The sequence below is a fragment of the Chiloscyllium punctatum genome, chromosome 38 (assembly GCF_047496795.1).
Source record: "Chiloscyllium punctatum isolate Juve2018m chromosome 38, sChiPun1.3, whole genome shotgun sequence".
NCBI classification, from domain to species: domain Eukaryota; kingdom Metazoa; phylum Chordata; class Chondrichthyes; order Orectolobiformes; family Hemiscylliidae; genus Chiloscyllium; species Chiloscyllium punctatum.
Window position 1 is genome coordinate 3,013,968 of NC_092776.1, and position 20,451 is coordinate 3,034,418.

A 20,451-nucleotide genomic window follows, 5' to 3' on the forward strand; every position below is an offset into this window, starting at 1 on the left:
CAGCTCAGCATGATCATCTCCAGGGCAATAATGGATGAGTAATAAATGCTGGCACAGCCAGCAACACCCACATCCCATGAATGAATTTAAATAAAGAGATCAGGGCAGAGCTGATTGTGTCCAATTCCACATTCTGCCGTAATCTTGATAAACTTTGACTCCCTTAACAGTTAGGACAGTGTCCTCCACTTCTGTTTTAAAACAATTTCTTTTCACTTTCATGTTGAATGGACGCCCACTTGAATGAATAACTGACTGGATCTGCTGGAAACATTACCAGACAGCTAATTTCTCTGAAAAATAGATTTCAGGACTGGAATTTTTTTTGGATTGCTTCTAAAAATAATGGGAGCTAATTGCGTGCAGAAGCTGTGCCATTAAGAAGTAAAGTATTTCTGAGATTTACAGAATAATGAGTGACTGTCACAGAAAACCTATCATTAATGTCAGAAATGCCGCTGGTATAACTTACACCAGCAGAAACAGAAGGCCAAGTCTTATGTGCGACTCAAAGCCATAATGTGCCAAAAGCACAAACTAATAAGGCTTTTATATAAGTTCACCACTACTTCCTGACTTCTTTAATTGTTCCAGACATCTTCTAGATTGTTAATATTTATTTCAAAAGGAATGGAGTATAAAAATAAGGTAAAAACAATGACTGCAGATGCTGGAAACCAGATTCTGGATTAGTGGTGCTGGAAGAGCACAGCAGTTCAGGCAGCATCCAAGTAGCTTCGAAATCGATGTTTCGGGCAAAAGCCCCTCATCAGGAATAAAGACAGTGAGCCTAAAGCGTGGAGAGATAAGTTAGAGGAGGGTGGGGGTGGGGAGAAAGTAACATAGAGTACAATGGGTGAGTGGGGGAGGGGATGAAGGTGATAGGTCAAGGAGGAGAGGGTGGAGTGGATAGGTGGAAAAGGAGATAGGCAGGTAGGACAAGTCAAGGAGACAGTAACTGAGCTGGAAGTTTAGAACTAGGGTGAGGTGGGGGAAGGGGAAATGAGGAAACTGTTGAAGTCCACATTGATGCCCTGGGGTTGAAGTGTTCCGAGGCGGAAGATGAGGCGTTCTTCCTCCAGGCGTCTGGTGGTGAGGGAGCGGCGGTGAAGGAGGCCCAGGACCTCCATGTCCTCGGCAGAGTGGGAGGGGGAGTTGAAATGTTGGGCCACGGGGCGGTTTGGTTGATTGGTGCGGGTGTCCCGGAGATGTTCCCTAAAGCGCTCTGCTAGGAGGCGCCCAGTCTCCCCAATGTAGAGGAGACCACATCGGGAGCAACGGATACAATAAATGATATTAGTGGATGTGCAGAATATAAAAATAAGGTAGTCCTGCTAAATCTAAGTAAAAATCACAACACCAGGTTATAGTCCAACAGGTTTATCTGCAAGTACAAGCTTTCGGAGCATTGCTCCTTTGTCAGTTAGCTAGATGAAGGAGCAGTTCTCTAAAAGCTAGTGTTTCCAAATAAACCTGTTGGACTATAACTTGTTGTTGTGTGATTTTGAACTTTGTCCACCCCAGCCCAACACTGGCCCCTCCACGTCATTGCTAAATCTATACAAGATTTGAGTTTCACCTCACTCAGAATATTGTGAATAGGTTTGGGCCCTTATCTAAAGAAAAATATAGTGACATTGGAGGCAGTTCATAGAAGGTTTACTTAGTTTGTTTTCCCCTTGTTAAGGGTCTAGGACCAGGGGAAAGATTCTCAGAAAGGACTACTCAGTTTAGACAAAAATGAAGAATTTCTTCTCCTTGGAGTGTAGTGAATCTGTGGATTGTTTATTTACTCTAGAAAGCTCTGAAGCTAGGTCATTAGGTATTCAGGCTGAGGCAGACACATTTTTAATTAGTAAGGGAATCACAGGTTATCTGGAAAATGTGGGAAAGTGGAGTCGAGGATACTTCAATCAGCATGATCTCATTGAATGACAGAGCAGATTCATGGGCTGATTTGATTTGTTTCTGCTTCTATGTCTTCTCACAAGAAGTGTACAAGACATCTGGTTAGTTTATTAACTACACTGAATAACTGGTACACAATGTTTCTCTGCTTTAGCCCTTTGCTGCAGTCAACTAAGGTTGTAAGCATGGTTTCTGCCATGTTACCATAATGTGATAAGATGAGGAAGCATGCCTCTAGAACTACCTCAACTTGTATGGCAATTGATCCTCTACTGTTGGCCAAATTCAGCACTATAACCTTAACTAACTAGATAGTGGACAAAGACAATAAGTATTTGAAGTAAGAGAGAGAGTCTGTATATTTGATTTGATTTATTCACATGTACTGAGATATAGTGAAAAGTACTGTATTGTGTGCTAAGCAGACAAATCATACCTTGCAAAAGTATATCAGAGTAATAGAACAGAATGCAGAATATAGTGTTACAGCTACAGAGTGTAGAGAAAGACCAACTATAATTCATGAGAGTTCCATTCGTAAGTCTGATAATAATGGGGAAGAAGTTCTTAAATCTGTTGGTACGTGTTTTCAAACCTTTGTATCACCTGTCCATTGGAAGAGGGTATAACCGGGGTGGGAGGGGTCTTTGATTATGTTGGCTGCTTTCCTGAGAAAGTGGGATGTGTAGATGGAGTCAATGGAAGGAAAGTTTGTGTGATGGACTGGGCTGTGTTCACAAATCTCTGTAATTTCACCTCACTTTACAAGTATAGCCTTGGATGTCATTTTGTGATGGCTTTTATAGGCATCATTTTGCCTTCTGGAACGCCAGTTTTAGTTCCATTTAATGAATATAATTTTTACAAAAAATTTACACATTGGCTACAATGATTATTACACCATGCTTTGTACACAAAGTAACATCTATCAGGATAGCTAAGATAAATACATGGCTTGAGGGATGGTGCAAGAGGGAGGGATTCGAATTCCTGAGACATTGGAACTGGTTTCGGGGGGTGGGGGGGGAGCACAAACTAGACGGTTTGCGATTTGGCTGGACTGGAACCAATGTCCTGGAGCGAGTGTCTGCTAGTGCTGTTGGTGAGGGTTTAAACTAATATGGCAGGGGGATGGGAACCAATGCAGGAATTCAGAGAAAAGTGGGGACAGAAAGTGGAAAAGTGGAAGGCAGAGAAACCACAGACAAAAATCAAAAAGAGCCACATTACACCATGATTCTAAAAGGGCAATAAATATATTTTAAAAATGAGCCTGAAGCTCTGTGCTTTAATGCAAGGAGCATTTGTAATAAGGTGGATGAATTAACTGCACAGACAGCTATTAATGGATATGACGTAATTGGGATCACAGAGACCTGACTCCAGGGTGACCAAGGACGGGTACTCAGTGTCCAGGTTATTCAATTTTCAAGAAAGACAGACAGAAAGGAAAGGGAGGTGGGGTAGTATTGCTGGTTAAGGAGGAGGTTAACACTGTGTAGTAAGGAAGGACATTAGCCTGGATGATATAGGATTTGTATAGGTGGAGTTGCAGAACACCAAAGGGAAAAAGACATTAGTAAGAATTGTGTACAGACCACCAAATAGTACTTGTGTCGTTGGGGACTGTGTCAAACAGGAAATTAGAAATGCATGCAGTGAGGATACAGCAATTATTATGGCTAACTTCAATCTACATGTTGATTGCTACCAGTGTGGTTAATCCAATGTGATGGAGGAGGATTTCTGGAATGAAAGAGGGATGGTTTCTGTGACCAATATGTTGAGGAACCAACTAGAAAGGAAGCCATCCTAGACTGGATATTGTGTAACAAGAGAAGATTAATTAGCAACATGGTGGTGCAAGATCCTTTGGGGAGGAGAGACCATAATATGGTTGAATTATTCATTAAGATGTAGAGTGAAACAATTAAATCTGAAACTAGGGTCCTGAACTTGAGGAAAGCTAACTTTGATGGTATGAGGCATGCATTGGCATTGGTATAAGGATAAACTGGCCAAGGATACTGAAGGGGTTGACAGTGGATCGGCAATGGCAGACATTTAAAGAACACATAGATGAACTTCAACAATTGTTCAATTGCCACAAGAATAAAATGGGGAAGGTGGCTCAACCATGGTCCACAAAGGAAATCTGGGATAGTGTAAAGTCAGAGAGGAGGCATAGAAATTGCCCAGAAAAAAACAGCAAACCCGAGGACTGGGAGAAATTTAAAATTCAGCAAAAGGGGACAAAAGATTTAATTTGGAAAGAGAAAGTAGAATATGAAAGTAAGCTTGCAGAAAACAAAAAAAAACTGACTGCAAAGACTTCTTTCGAAATGTGAAGAGGAAAAGACTGGTGAAGACAAATGCAGCTCCCTTGCAGTTGGAATCAGGTGAATTCATAATGAACAACAAAGATGGCAGAACCAGTTAAACAAATACTTTGGATCTGTCTTCACTAAGGAGGATTCAAATAATCTTCAGGAAATGCCAAGGGACAGAAGGTCAAGCATGGAGGAAATCCTTATTAGTCAGGAAATGGTATTGGGGAAATTGATGGGATTAAAACCCGATAAGTTCCCAAGACCTGATGCACTGCATCCCAGAGTACTTAAGAAAGTGGCCTTGGAAATAGCACATGCATTGGTGATCATTTTCTAACATTCTGTAGAGCCTGGAAGAGATCCAATGGACTGGAGAGTAACTAATGTAAGGAGAAAGTGAGGATTGCAGATGCTGAAGATCAGAGTCAAGAGTGCGGTGCTGGAAAAGCACAGCAGGCCAGGCAGCGTCTGAGGAGCAGGAGAATCAAGGCTTTGGGCATAAGCTCTTCATCAGTAAATTTCTGTAGAAGCTTTTGCATTCAGTTTTTTTGTTTTCTGCAAGCTTACTTTTAATATTCTACTTTCCCTTTCCAAATTAAACCCTACGTCCTCCTCTGCTGAATTTTAAATTTCTCCCATTCCTCGGGTTTGCTGCTTTTTCTGGGCAATTTCTACACCTCATCTCTGACCTTACACTATCCTAGATTTCCCTTGTTGACCATGGTTGAGCCACTTTCCCCATTTTACTCTTTTGGCAATTGTACAATTTCCTGATGAAGGGCTTATGCCTGAAATTCTCCTGCTCCTTGGATGCTTCCTAGCCTGTAGTGCTTTTCCAGCACCATACTCTCGACGGCAGCTAATGTAACCCTACTCTTTAAAAAAGGAAGGAGAGAGGAAATGGGGAATTATAGTCTGGTTAGTCTGACATCAGTGGTGGGGAAAATGCTGGAGTCAATCATTAAGGATGTAATAAATGAGCATTTGGAAAGCGATGACAGAATTGGTCATTGTCAGCATGGATTCACTAAAGGGAAAACATGCTCGACAAATCTTCTGGAATATTTTGATGATGCAACCAGTAGAATAGACAATGGTGAACAGTAGATGTTGTGTATCTGGACCTTCAAAAGGCTTTTGATAAGGTCTCACACAAGAGATTACTAAGGAAAATTAAAGCTCATGTTATTGGAGAGAATGTATTGACATGGATAGAGAACTGGTTGGCAAACAGGAAGCAGAGAGTTCGAATAAAGGGGTCCTTTTCAGAGCAGCAGGCAGTGATTTGTGAGGTACCACAGGGTTCAATGCTGGGGCCCCAGTTGTTCACAATATACATTAACAATTTGGACAGAAGTATTGAATGCCACATCTCCAAATTTGCAAGTGACACTAAGCTTGGGTGCCCATGTGTGCTGTGAGGAAGATGCTAAGAGGCTGCAGGGTGACTGGATAGGCTGGCTGCATGGGCAAATACTTGGCAAATGTAATATAATGCAGATAAATGTGGTCACAAAAACAGAAAGGCAGATTATTATCTGAATGGTGGCAATTTAGGAAAAGATGAGACCTGGATGTCATGGTGGAATAGCCGCTGAAGGTTGGCATGTAGCTGCAGCAGGCAGTGAAGAAAGCTAATGGAATGCTGGTCTTTATAGGATGAGGATTTTAGTATTGGAGTAAGGATATCTTGCTACAGTCATACAGGGCTTTGGTGAGGCCATACCTTGAGTATTGTATACAGTTTTGGTCTCCTAATCTGAGGAAGGGCATACTTGCTACTGAGGGAGTCCAGTGAAGGTTCACCAGACTGATTCCTAGGATGGTAGGACTGACATATGAGGAAAAACTGGATCTCATCGAAACATATAAAATCCTGATGGGGCTGGACAGGCTAGATGTGGGAAGAATGTTCCTAATGTTGGGAAAGTCCATATCAAGGGGATCACAGTCTAAGAATTGGGTAAGCCATTCAGGACTGGGATGGGGAAGAATTTCTTCACTCGGAGAACTGTGAACCTGTGGAATTCTCTCCCAAGGAAGCTGTTGGGGCCAGTTCATTCGATAGATTCAAAATGGAACCAGACATGGTCCTTGTGGCTTAAGAGATCAAGGTGAGAGGGTGGGAAAGGCATACAGAGATTGCATGATCAGCCGTGCACATATTGAATGAGAGTGAAAGCTTGAAGGTCTACTCCTGCACCTATTTTCTATGTTTCAATGTGAGGCACTCCAGGTTCATTTCCCCACATACCAGATATTGAGTTCCTCTGAGTTTCATCTTGACTTGATTTTGCAACCACATTGCCATAAAAGATTTGCAAATCTACCACAGGACTGATTCAGAGAACTGTTTGTCAATTAGATTTGAGTAATTATAGACTGGATAGCAATGATGGAGTTCCTTAAAACTTGTTCCTTTTTTGAAAAAGAAAACCCAAATGAAATGTTGACATCATTGTCCAAGACGGTACATTTCCTACCTTCTTATGAATCATGATGATAATTACTCAATATGTCAAGTTTTTTAGGAAAGGAATTGTTTTTTTGACTCAACTCCTAAAACTCCATATGTCTCATTTCCTTAGTTATATTATTCACTTGTTGTCCAGGCATGAAACTGCTTTTGTGGATCAGCATCTCATCAATCAAACCTTTTCATTCTTACTTCAGCTCTCATTGGCAATTTCGGTTTTCTGTATTAGTAGAAAGTTGAAGATCTGGCCCTTTTGTCTCATCACAGATACGTCTTCTTCCTGGCCCCTGTTTTCCTTTCCTCATTTCAAATGATTGCCTTTTGATATAAAACAAGACTGTGTTGAATTTCTGAAAGTCTTGATATTTTAAGATATGTCTCTATTTTAAGGAAAGCCAACTTCAGTTTCCACAGCGTTTAGAAGTTTAATCATTTTAGTTGCAGACCTGGTTGCTCTTTCAGAAACAATTCTAACTTCTCAGAATAAGATCCTGATTGGTCTTGCTAGGGTGGACATGAAAAAGATGTCTTCTCATGAGAACATCAGAACTATAGCGGTCACCCTTTAAAAATAAGGGATTCCACAATTAAGACAGATGAGGAGGTTTTTCTCAGAGAAAGGCAAAGGAAACACTCTTTGAATATTTTTAAGACTGTGGTAGATTCTGGATAAGCAAGGGGATGAAAAGTTAGCGGGAATGAGTGAGAATGTGGAGTAACCAAATCAGGCTTTATCTTATTGAATGGTGGAACAGGCTCGAGGAGCCGAATGGCTTGCTCCTAAGTTGTGCATTCTGCTGTTTTGATATGTAGACAGCCAGAGATTCTCGTTTTCTCGCTAGGGTCTGACCAATGCCTGACACAATAGTACAAACACATTTTACTTTCTCCCTCTCAAAGTACAACATAGGGTTTTACTTGCATTTCTTATACGAATCAACTATTGGTCTGAAATGTAATGAATGAAACTACCATCATACTAATGTTTTTTCTTGACTAAAAATTCCCTCATTTGGGAACTGAATTTCTGAGGGGGTTCCCTCATTTACACACTGACCTTACTGTGTTTTGAAATTTTTCAAATTTTATTATTTAGTAAATAGTTTGGTTTATATTATCTTCATTTCTTTTGCATAATAAGCCTATTAGATTGTGCATGCATCACAAAAATCAAGAAGGTGAAAGGGTGGGCAAATGGACTGTCAGTGTTTATTTCAAAAGGAATAGAGTATAAAAGTAAGGTAGTCTTGCTAAGTATATACAAGGTTTGAGTTTCACCTCAGCTAGAATACTGTGAACAGGTTTGGGTCCTTGACTAAGGAAAAATATAGTGACATTGGAGGCAGTTCACAGAAGGTTCACTTAGTTTGTTTTCCCCTTGTTAAGGGTCTAGGACCAGGGGAAAGATTCTCAGATAGGGCTGCTCAGTTTAGACAAAAATGAAGAAGAATTTCTTCTCCTTGGAGTGTAGTGAATCTGTGGATTGTTTATTTACTCTCAAAAGCTGCTGAGGCTAGGTCATTAGGTATTCAGGCTGAGATAGAAGGATTCAAGAAAATTACTCTTTTTTAGGGAAGTGGTACTGAGCAAATGTTTGGAGCTATTGACTGATAAATACCTGAGTCCTGATGGAAATCATCCCAAGGGCCTTAAAAGTGGTAATAAATGAGGTAATTGATATGTTCTGAATTTCTTAGAATTGGGGAAAGTTCCATTAAACTAGAAAGCAGTGAATATACTTCCTTTCATCAAAAAAGGGAAGGAGACTGAAAGCAAGAAACTAAAGACCAGTTAGCTTACCATGATCTTTCCCATGATATGTCAGAAGCTATTATTAAAGGTATTACAGTAGAGCACTCATAAGTTCAAGGTAAGCAGGCAGAATCGGCATGGTTTTGTGAAACGGATACCTTGTTTAACCAATCTGTTGGAGGTCTTTAAAGTAGCATGTGTAGTGGATAAAGAAGAATACTGGATATACAGTTGATTTACATTTGAGCAAGTGATAAGAATAGGCGACTCAGGTCTTTGAGCATTTTGTGTTTCAGTAAGATCATGGCTGATCTGATTTCAACCGCTACTCTATGTTCCTACATATCACTAAGTAATCTTCCGTACCCTTGATAATGAAGAATCTATCTCCCTCTCCCTTCAAAACACTTGAGGATTCTGCATCCATTCCTTTTGAGGTACAGAATTCTGAAGACTCTCAACACAGACTGTTTTCTCCTCTCTGTATTAAATAGGCAACCCCTTATTTTTAAATGATGACTCCCTAGTTCTAGATTCTCCCACAAGAGGAAACAGCTTTTCCATATCCACCTAGTCAAGGCCATTCATGATCTTTGTATATTTCAGTTAAGTCACCACTGACTATTCTGAACTTGAGGATACAGGCCGGGCCTGTCTAGTCTTTTCACGTAAGGCAATCCACTCATCCCAGGAACTGTATTAGTTTAGCTAACCTTCTCTAAACTTCTTTCAACACATACATTCTTCTGTAAGTGAACAGTACTGCACAAAGCACCCCAGATACAGTCTCACCAAAGCCCTGTGTAACTGAACCATAACCTCTGTACTCTTAGATTCAGTTCCCCTCACAATAAACTATAACTATTATGTGCTGTACCTGCATACTAATCTGCAATTCATGCATCAGGACACCTCGATCTCTCTGCATCTCAGAGCTCTGCACCTGTCTCACCAGAGGATATTTGGGAAGGTCTCATATCAAGAGTTATTGCGGAAAATAAATATCGTGGTGAAGGGGCTAATATGATTAAAGATGGGATAGGCATAAATAAGCCAAATTCTGGTTTGCAAGATGTAATGAGATGTGTGCCACAAGGACCAGTGCTGGAGCCTCAGCATTTTTCAGTTTAGAAAATAACATGGATGAAGGGACAGTAAGAATGGTTGCTACATTTGTTGATGACATAAAGATAGCTAGGAAAGTGAGTTGTGAAGAGGACATAAAGGGCGATAGATAGCTTAAGTGAGTGGGCCAAGATCTGCTAAATGGAGTATAGTATGGGAAAATGTGAAACTATTTTGGCAGGAGGAATACAAAGAATCCTGTTACTTAAATGGTGAGAGATTACAGGGTACTGAGATACAGAAAGTTCTGGGTGTCCTTCTGCATGAATTGCACAAGTTTAATATGTAGATACAGCAACTAAATAGGAGGCTAATCAAATGTTATCATATTGTGGGGGGGAGTTTAACAGAAAAAGTATGGAGCTTTAATTGTATAGGACATTGGTGAGACAATCTGGCAAAAACATGTGCACAGTAATGGTCAGCCTATTTAAGGAAGGCTGTGAATGTAGTGGAAGCAGATTAGAATAGGTTTACTAGACTAATAGCTGGATTGCATGATTACCTTCTGACCAAGAGTTGGACAGGCTAGGTTGCTGGAATTTCGCATAGTAAGAGGCTGTTTGATTGAAGTATGTTTGATCTAGAGGAGTCTTGGCTGGCTGGTTTAGATGTAGAGAGAAAGTGTTTAAACAGAGACACCTTGTACTACAAAAAGCCATTTAAGATTGAGAGAAGGATAATTTTTTTTCTCAGAGGGTAATGAGTCTTTGAAACTCTTTTGCAAACAGAGTTTTTGAATATGTTAAAGGCCAGAGGCAGATGGATTCTTGATGGATGGGGGGGACGAATTACCAGGGGTAAGCAATGAGGTTCAGGCCTCTGGCACAGAGCCTGTCCCCGTTGCTCAGAAGGGAAGGGCGGAGAAGGGCTCCCTCTTGTGAGGGAGCCGTGGTTTAATAAGGAATTGGAATCCCTTATAAAAGGGAAGAGGGCGGCCTATGTAAAGATGAGGCGTGAAGGTTCAGTTGGGGCGATTGAGAGTTATAAGGTAGCCAGGAAGGATCTGAAGAGAGAGCTAAGAGCAGCGAGAAGGGGACATGAAAAGTCCTTGGTTGGTCGGATTAGGGAAAACCCAAAGGCTTTCTATAAGTATGTCAGGAATAAAAGGATGACTAGGGTAGGTATCGGTCCAGTCAAGGATAGTAGTGGGAAGTTGTGCTTGGAGGCAGAGGAGATTGGAGAGACACTAAATCAATACTTTTCGTCAGTATTCACTCAGGAACAGGACATTGTTGCTGATGTGAGTATTGAGTCACAAGTGATTAGAATGGATGGCTTTGAGGTACGTAAGGAAGAGGTCCGGGGAATACTAGAAAGGGTGAAAATAGATAAGTCCCCTGGGCCTGACGGCATTTATCCTATGATCCTCTGGGAAGCTAGGGAGGAGATAGCGGAGCCATTGGCCTTGATTTTTATGTCGTCGTTGTCTACAGGAATAGTGCCAAAGGACTGGAGGACAGCGAATGTGGTCCCCTTGTTCAAGAAGGGGAGTAGGGACAGCCCTAGTAATTATAGGCCAGTGAGTCTCACTTCTGTTGTGGGCAAAGTCTTAGAGAGAATTGTAAGGGATAGGACTTATGAACATCTGGATAGGAATAATGTGATCAAGGATTCTCAGCATGGTTTTGTGAAGAGCAGGTCTGCCTCACAAACCTTATTGAGTTCTTTGAGAAGGTGACCAAGGAATTGGACGAGGGTAAAGCGGTAGATGTGGTGTATATGGATTTTAGCAAGGCATTCGATAAGGTACCCCATGGCAGGCTACTGCAAAAATTACGGAGGTATGGCATTGAGGGTGCATTAGAGGTTTGGATTAGGAATTTGCTGGCTGGAAGGAGACAGAGGGTAGTAGTTGATGGTAAAGGTTCATCTTGGAGTGCAGTTACTAGCGGTGTTCCGCAAGGATCTGTTTTGGGACCATTGCTGTTTGTCATTTTTATAAATAACCTGGAGTGGGGGCTTGAAGGCTGGGTGAGCAAGTTTGCGGATGATACGAAAGTCGGGGGAGTGGTGGACAGCGAAGAAGGATGTGGCAGGTTTCAGCGGGATATAGATAAGTTGCAGAGCTGGGCAGAAAGGTGGCAAATGGAGTTCAATGTAGCTAAGTGTGAAGTCATTCATTTTGGTAGGAGTAACAAGAAGATGGATTACTGGGCTAATGGTAGGCTACTTGGTAGTGTGGATGAGCTGAGGGATCTTGGTGTCCATGTACATAGATCTCTGAAAGTTGCCACCCAGGTAAATAGTGCTGTGAAGAAGGCATATGGTGTACTGGGCTTTATTGGTAGAGGAATTGAGTTCCAGAGTCCTGAGGTCATGTTGCAGTTGTATAAGACTCTGGTGCGGCCACATCTGGAGTATTGTGTACAGTTTTGGTCGCCATACTATAGGAAGGATGTGGAGGCACTGGAACGGGTGCAGAGGAGGTTTACCAGGATGTTGCCTGGCATGGTAGGAAGATCATATGAGGAGAGGCTGAGGCACTTGGGGCTGTTCTCATTGGAGAAAAGAAGGTTTAGGGGCGATTTGATAGAGGTGTACAAGATGATTAGAGGTTTAGATAGGGTTGACAGTGAGAACCTTTTTCCGCGTATGGAGTCAGCTGTTACTAGGGGGCACAGCTTTAAATTAAGGGGAGGTTGGTATAGGACAGATGTTAGGGGTAGATTCTTTACTCAGTGGGTTGTGAGTTCATGGAATGCCCTGCCAGTAGCAGTGGTGGACTCTCCCTCTTTATGGTCATTCAAGCGGGCATTGGATAAGCATATGGAGGTTATTGGGCTAGTGTAGGTTAGGTAGGCTTCGGTCGGCGCAACATCGAGGGCCGAAGGGCCTGTACTGCGCTGTATTTTTCTATGTTCTATGTTTCTATGAAAAGTTATTGCAGCAGGTGGGAGAGTGGAGTAATCAGATCATTCATGATTTTAATGAATGGTGGAGCAGGCTTGAGAGGCTAAGTGGCATGTAGCTGCTCTTCATCTGTCTGCTCATAAATATCATCTTGAAAAGATCCTGTAATCTGGCCTACTCCTTTCTTTGTAAGGAAGTCATGGAAATCAGGTAAAGAAACAAATCTTGACTCAGACTTGGCTCCTCCTTGATGTATGGTTGTACTCTTCTTATGATTGGTAAATTTGTTTTCACTGGAGGTAACATCTGTTGCTTTTCTACCAGCTCTGAGTCGCGAAAATTCCCATCTTGTGATTCCCTTGTTTTGACCAAATCTTTTTGATGTGGGTGACTGTATTTTGTGAAGTAGAAAGCTAGCCCCCTACCAATCCCCTGAAATAAGAGCACAGTAAAGTTTATACCAGCAGCATTATATTGGCAGGAGCCAGATTTTCAGCATCAATGTTATGTCCCCTTGAAATGACCAAAAATCAAATCTATGGAAGAAAACAATGAAATTCAGATGGTGTGGACAGAAACTAACATGCATATTCAGTGCATTTAATTTGGACTGTGCTTGTTGATGCTGGAATCAGCTACAAAATACTCCCTTGCTGATTGGATTTAAAGGTGAGTTATTTCAAAGAAGATTCAGAGATTTATCACAAATTGACATGGACTGGGACTGCCATAGTGTTAAGGAGTTAGATGGAGAGGAATTTGTGTGTACAAGAAAATCTTCTGATTCAGTATGTGGATGTACCTACCAGAAAAGATGCAAGACTTGACCTACTCTGGGGAAATAAGGCAGAGCAGGTGACTGAGATGTCAGTGGGGGAGCACTTTGAGGCCAGCGACCATAATTCTATTAGTTTTAAAATAATGATGGAAAAGGATAGACCAGATCTAAAAGTTGAAGTTCTAAATTAGAGAAAGGCCAATTTTGACTGTATGAGACAAGAATTTCAAAAGTTGACTGGGGGCAGATGTTTGTAGGAAAAGGGACAGCTAGGAAATGGAAAGCCTTCAACAATGAGATAACAAGAGTCCAGAGACAGTATATTCCTGTTAGGGTGAAAGGCGAGGCTGGTAAGTGTAGGAAATGCTGGTTGACAAGAGAAATTGAGGTTTTGGTTAAGAAAGAGAAAGAAGCATATGTCAGGTGTAGACAGGAGAGATCGAGAGAACTCTTAAGAGTATAAAGGCAGTCGGAGTATAATTAAGAGGGAAATCAGGAGAGCCAAAAAGGGACTTGAGATAGCTTTGGCACATAAGATTAAGGAGAATCCAAAGGGTTTTTACAAATACATTAAGCACAAAAAGGTAACTAAGGAGAGAATAGGGCCCCTCAAAGATCAGCAAGGCAGCCTATGAGGAACCACAGGTGATGGGGGAGATACTAAACAAGTATTTTGCATCAGTGTTTACTGTGGTGAAGGATATAGAATGTGGGGAAGTAGATGGTGACATGTTAAAAAAGGCCATATTTCAGAGGAGGAAGTGCTGGATGTCTCGAAACACCTAAAAGTGGATAAATCCTCAGAGGCTGATCAGGTGTCTGGATCGGGTGATCTAGAACGCTGTGGGAAGCTAGAGAAGTGATTACTGGGCCCCTTGCTGAGATATTTGGATCATCGATACAAACAGGGGCGGTGCCGGAAGACTGGAGGTTGGCTAACGTGGTGCCACTGTTTTAAGAAAGGTGGTAAGGGAAAGCCAAGGAACTATAGGCCGCTGAGCCTGACATCGGTGGTGGGCAAGTTATTGGAGGGAATCCTGAGGGACAGGATTTACATGTATTTAGAAAGGCAAGGATTGATTAGGGATAGTCAGCAAGACATTTTGCAGGGGAGATCATGTCTCACAAACTTGATCGCATTTTTTGAAGGAGTTACAAAGAGGATTGATGAGGGCAGAGTAGTGGAAGTGATCTATATGGACTTCAGTAAGGCGTTCGACAAGGTTCCTCATGGGGGACTCGTTCGCAAGGTTAGATCTCATGGAATACAGGGAGAACTAGCCATTTGGATACAGAACTGGCTCAAAGGTAGAAGATTGAGGGTGGTGGCGGAGGGTTGTTTTTCACACTGGAGGTCTGTGACAAGTAGTGTGCCACAAGGATCGGTGCTGGGTCCTTTGCTTTTTGTCATTCACATAAATGATTTGGATGTGAATATAGTAGGTATAATTAGTAAGTTTGCAGATGACACCAAAAGTGGAGGTGTCGTGGACAGCAAAGAGGGTTACCTCAGATTACAACAGGATCTGGACCAGATGGGCCAATGGGCTGAGGAGTGGCAGATGGAGTTTAATTCAGATAAATGTGAGGTGCTGCATTTTGGGAAAGCAAATCTTAGCAGGACTTATACACTTAATGGTAAGGACCTAGGGAGTGAGGACCTTGAACAAAGAGACCTTGGAGTGCAGCTTCATAGTTCCTTGAAAGTGGAGTCTCAGGTAGATAGGATGGTGAGGATGGCATTTGGTATTCTTTCCTTTATTGATCAGAGTATTAAGTACAGGAGTTGGGAGGTCATGTTGCGGCTGGACAGGACATTGGCTCGGCCACTTTTGGAATATCATGTGCAGTTTTGGTCTCCTTCCTATCTGAAGGATATTGTGAAACTTGAAAGGGTTCAGAAAATGATGTTGCCAGGGGTTGGAGGATTTGAGATATAGGGATAGGTTGAACAGATCGGAGTGGTTTTCCCTGGAGTGTTGGAGGCTGAGGGGTGACCTTATAGAGGTTTATAAAATCATGAGGGGCATGGATAGGGTAAATAGACAAAATCTTTTCCCTGGGGTGAGGGGCTCCAGAACTAGAGAGCATAGGTTTAGGGTGAGAGTGGAGAGATATAAAAGGAATCTAACTGCAACTATTTCACGCAGATGGTGGTATGTGTGTGGAATGAGCTGCCAGAGAATGTGGTGGTGGCTTGTACAATTGCAGCATATAAAAGGCATCTGGATGGGTATATGGATAGTAAGGGTTTGGAGGGATATGAGCCAAGTGCTGGCAATGAGACTAGATTGGGTTAGGATGTCTGTTCGGGATGGACGGGTTGGATGAATGGTCCATTTCCGTGCTGTACATCTCTATGACTCGATTCCTGACTGAGAGAGTTATCGTTTTAAAATTGTACAGGAGACAGAATGAATACATTGAAAATAAAAAAATGATATGACTGGTCATGTGCAAATGTCATACTTTCCTGATGCCATAAAGTCGTCATTCTAAAATTACAATAATTAATTAATGGACTCAGTGCCTTTAGAGCAATACATTACAAAGATTGGTAGAAGTGTGAGAGAAGATTAGGTTGAATTAAGTATTAATGATTTAGTGGTAACTAGCTTGACTTGAAAAGGTGGTTGACTATTTAAATTCTAATTCTTCCTGTGCTTCAGTACATAGTCAGGACATGAATCCTTGCCAAAAAGAATTTGGATAAAATTAGATAGAAAGCTCCAGGTAAAATAATATTTTCATTCCCGTGGGAACCTGCCATTAGAAAAGGGGATCAGTTCTACCTTCTCTCTCACTAATGGTGCCTTATTGCAGTATTTTGACAAATATGATTTTAAGTGCCATTGAAGAGGTAATTTTAGCCACAATGCTAGTAAAACTTGAGAGCTTTAATCCTGAATGAAAAAGATGGTGCTTACATTTATTTTTCATTATTCTGTTAATATTTTGACAGGCTAATTATAGTCATTTTTCAGGATGGTGCTGAACTCCTCAACAAAAGAGTGCATAGCTTTCCAATTCTTGGGACCTAGAGAGACAGTATATTTTTGTTGGGGAGTGGAACTGGAGTCCAATAATGAGTCAGCACATATCTGAATGCCAGGGAAGATATTTGATTCAGAGAGAAGCACTGAAATTTTGATTCATATTTAAGTCTCCTTCATTTGTATCAGTGAGGAGGGCAATTGCTTGACGCAAGATCATTAAAAACTGTGAGGCTGAAGTGTTAAATCATTGAGTTAGTACAGAAATAAAAAACAAAATCATGGGTCATTAGGATTTCTATCTAATTTTGTAATGAACAGTGTCTTAACTTTAAATATTTTGTCATTATGTTTTTCCTTCCAGGAACATAATTTTCCTAGTTTCATTTGTAAAAAAAAATCTAAATTTTCATTGTGGAATTTATAATATGTGACCAAACTTCAGTGTTGGCCGTCATATGGTATGTGTATGCCCTCACTTTTTAAAAATTTTTCCAAATATGCCATGTATCATTCAAACTATGTTTTGTATCTCCAAGTGTCTGCTTTATTCAAGGTCTTGGTTGAAATGTCAGGGAAATCTTTGTTGTAAGTGAATTCTATTCACAGCTTGTTTTGGTGTAAGGTCCATCTGGTAGATTTGCTTCTTTAAGGTGGAGATCTATAGGGCATTGTTGGTCTCATGTAAAAGTGGAAAATCCCTTGGTGATCTAACAAGAAGAGGGCCTTGTCTTGGACAAGATACAGTTGTTGCATCATAGCAACTAAGTATAAGTTACATTAATATGATGGCTATTGAAGCTTCCCTCAAATTCTTAGTGACAATGTAGATTTTCCTCCAAGGTCTAAATTTCTCCCCTGCTCGAGTCCTTCTGAAATCATCATATTGAGCGATGCTGCATGCATCCCTCAGTATTAACCCTTTCAGATCTTTATGCCCTGTATGTTCTCTTGGACACTAATGGTGAGAACATTAGCTGTGAATGCCCTTTAAGTGCACAAAACAGGGAGATCAAGTTGTAAATCAGCGTGCAATGCCAACTTGATGCTAACTGTGTTACTGTGGAGTTCGGAATTTGAGTTAATATTGTCTTACTCTGGAACAGTCAAACATTGTAGTGGCAGTGGCTCCTTCCACTTACTGCTCCCACTTCTGCCTCTCAACCACTATTACTTGGAAGGATTACCAATTGCTTGAAGATTAGTTTGTGGTTGATTTCTTGTGGCTGCTGCTATAATTCTACAAATATTCAGTGCATTCTTTTGTTGTTTCAAGTTGCAGAATTGTGGAAGTGGTTTGACTGGTTCTGACCAGTTTTTGCTGATTTAAAATCTTCTGCACCAAGCAATCTCAGACCTGGGTGACTAGACTATTGGAAGCAGCGTGGTTTGGAGAATGAATAGAGCTCACTTTGAGCAGGATGACCTTGAAGAGGGAGCCACCTTCTGAGGCCTCAACAAAACCTCTGAGCATGAGGTGGGCTGTAGTGCCAGTGCTTGTGAAGGTGACTGTGCCAGTAGCATTTAATGCATCTGGCTTCTTCCAGGCTGAAACTAGAGAACTTTATAATATCTTTCAGTTTGCCTGTCACTCAGTCTCACCAGGCAGGCAGTGCTGACTACAGTGCCATTCTCTTTATCCGGAGTAAATGTGGCACCCCTTAGAAGGTGCTACAGAGTTTTGCCAACACTGTATGTCACTGATGCCTGGCACAGGAAATAAATGGGATTCCATTCCATGTGTGTGACCATGGTCTTTAAATGAGATGTGTAGATGGCTAGCATCCTAGAGTTGTCCTGTTGCCTTCATTTTGTGACAGTCACTGTATCACACGAAAACAGAGTGGCTCCTGGGGGACAAGAGCTTATTGCTATTGGCATAGTTAATAACCTCAATTTAAGTATTTACTGAACTTCTGAAAGCTGTAGACTGTGTACTTTTCAACTGATAACTTTTAACTACAGCAAATGTTTTTTGTCTTGTTCGCTCATGGAATGTGGGCCAGGATTAACTGCCCATCCCTAATTGTCCCAGCCAGGGTGTTATTTAGCTGCCTTCTTGAACTACTGCAATCCATGGGTTGCAAACATACCCAGAGTGCTGCTGTTGTTGTTGTGTCACCATAGTCTTACCAGACCATAGGGGCTGCTCTCTCATGAGAGTGAGAGAAGCCACTGGTGATGATTTAACCTGAGGGCCACCAGACCTCAGGTGAGGGAAGAGGTTGAGAAGGAGAGTCATGGCAACCTCAGACTGGTGTTGGGAATTGAACCTATGCTGTTGGCATCACACCGCTGTGCAAACCAACAATCCAGCCAACTGAGCTAAACCAATTCCCAGAGTGCAGGTATGGTGCGAATTTCAGGCTTTAACCTAGCAACAATGAAAAATGGTAATATATTTCCAAGTCAGGATATTGAGTGGCTTAGAGGGGAAATTGCAGGTGGTGGAGTTTCCATGCTTCTGCTGCCCTTGTTCTTCGAGGTAGCTAAGGTTGCAAGTTTGGAAGATGCTGTCTAAAGAGCTTTGAGTAACAGAAGTGCTATAGAGTGTCAATGGAAAAGGGAGTGAATGTTGAAGGTGGTTAATAGAGTACAGCTAAATGGGCTGTTTTAACTGTGACAATGTCAAGATTCTTGAGTGTTGTTGGAGTTGTACTTATCCAGGAAAATTGAGACTGCATTCCTTCACACACTTGAGTTGTGCTTTCGAGGTGGTGGACAGGCAGTGAGGAGACAAGAGGTGAGTCTTTCTCGGAATTCCTCTCCTTTGCACTGCTCCTGTTAGCACAGTACTTGTATGGCTGGTCCAGTTAATCTTCCAGTCAATGATGTCCCTTAGGAGAGTGAGGGATTCGGTGATGACATTAAATATCATGGGACTGTGATTGTATCCTTTCTAGTTTGAGATGCACATTGCCTGACACTGGTTGTGTTACACAAATGTTAACTAATTTAGTGTGATGTTTTATGGCTGTTTTTGACTTTATCAATCTGTTGATTTTAAGTTTGTACTCACTATGAATTAATTGATTTACTGGAACCTACTGAATTTTTAAGTTGCTGATGCACTTGTTCTATTAATTTTTAATGCATTGTTTGGTTCTCTCAATCTATTAATTGCCCAGTTTCCCTACATATTAATTTATTGATGTACTCACTGTTTCATTAATTTCTTATGTTTCTGTACACGTTTTTGAATTTTGTGGTTACTCATCTAAACTTATTAATTCATTCTTGCCTGCTTCACTACTAATTTCTCGAATTGCTACTAATCCTAATCCATTCTTTCTTAATTTATTGCTGTAATCAACACTGTTAATTATTAATTTGCTGATGCCTACTCCTCTATAAATTTATTGCTTGCCTCATAGCCAGTGATGTATTGACTTACTGGTGTTTAACTAAATCTGTGCTACAGTGGTAGAAAGTGAGGACTGCAGATGCTAGGGATCGGACTCAAACAAATGTGGTGCTGGAAAGGCACAGCCGGTCAGGCAGTTTCCAAGGAGCAGGAGAGTTGATGGTTTGAGCATAGGCTTTTCCTGATGAAGAGATTGACTGATCTGTAACCTGTAATCTAAATTCATTTACTTGCCTTTGTCCTGTATCCCTGAATTTTGGTTATCAAAACCTTCTCGATCTCTGATTTAGCAGTTTCAATTTGCAGAAGCACATTCTAAACTTTTACCACTCATGGCATGTAGAAGTGTCTCCTCATTACAATTCTGAAAGGTCTGGCTTAGACTTATATTCAAGTTTTTGAGTCTTAGACTCCACGATCAGTGGAAATAGCTTATCCTCCCCATTAATATCTTGAAACTTTCAATTAAATCCGTCTTTACCTTTATGTAATTGGGCAAGTTATAAAAGCCGATTGCCCACGGACTCCAAGCAGAAATCTGTTGCTCTTTGAAAAAGGGGCATGTTATCTTTTACGTCCCTCGAGAGGGCAGATTGGGAGATGGTAGGTCTGACAGTGTGGCATTCCCTCAAGTTCTCCTCAAATCTCAACCCAATATGTTTTGATTCAAGCACAAACAACTATGGCAGAAAGCAGGGAGCTGAAGATGGAAAAAAAACTATCAAATTTGGTCATATAGCCATTTGTTTTACAATCAAATTATTCTCTTTTCAATTGGAAATGATTAATTTGCTTCCTTTAAATGTCATTTTCTTTGGCAGGCTTTGGAATGTCTTTTAAGCAGAGGAGCTGCACTGCATTTGTAGGACAGA

General features: G+C 41.2%; 1 protein-coding gene across 2 annotated transcripts in view; it reads left to right on the forward strand.

The window, feature by feature from the left end:
- cusr (Copper-only SOD repeat protein) overlaps positions 1-20,451 on the forward strand; it is a 262,102-nt gene that overhangs the window by 139,303 nt on the left and 102,348 nt on the right. The window lies entirely within an intron of this gene.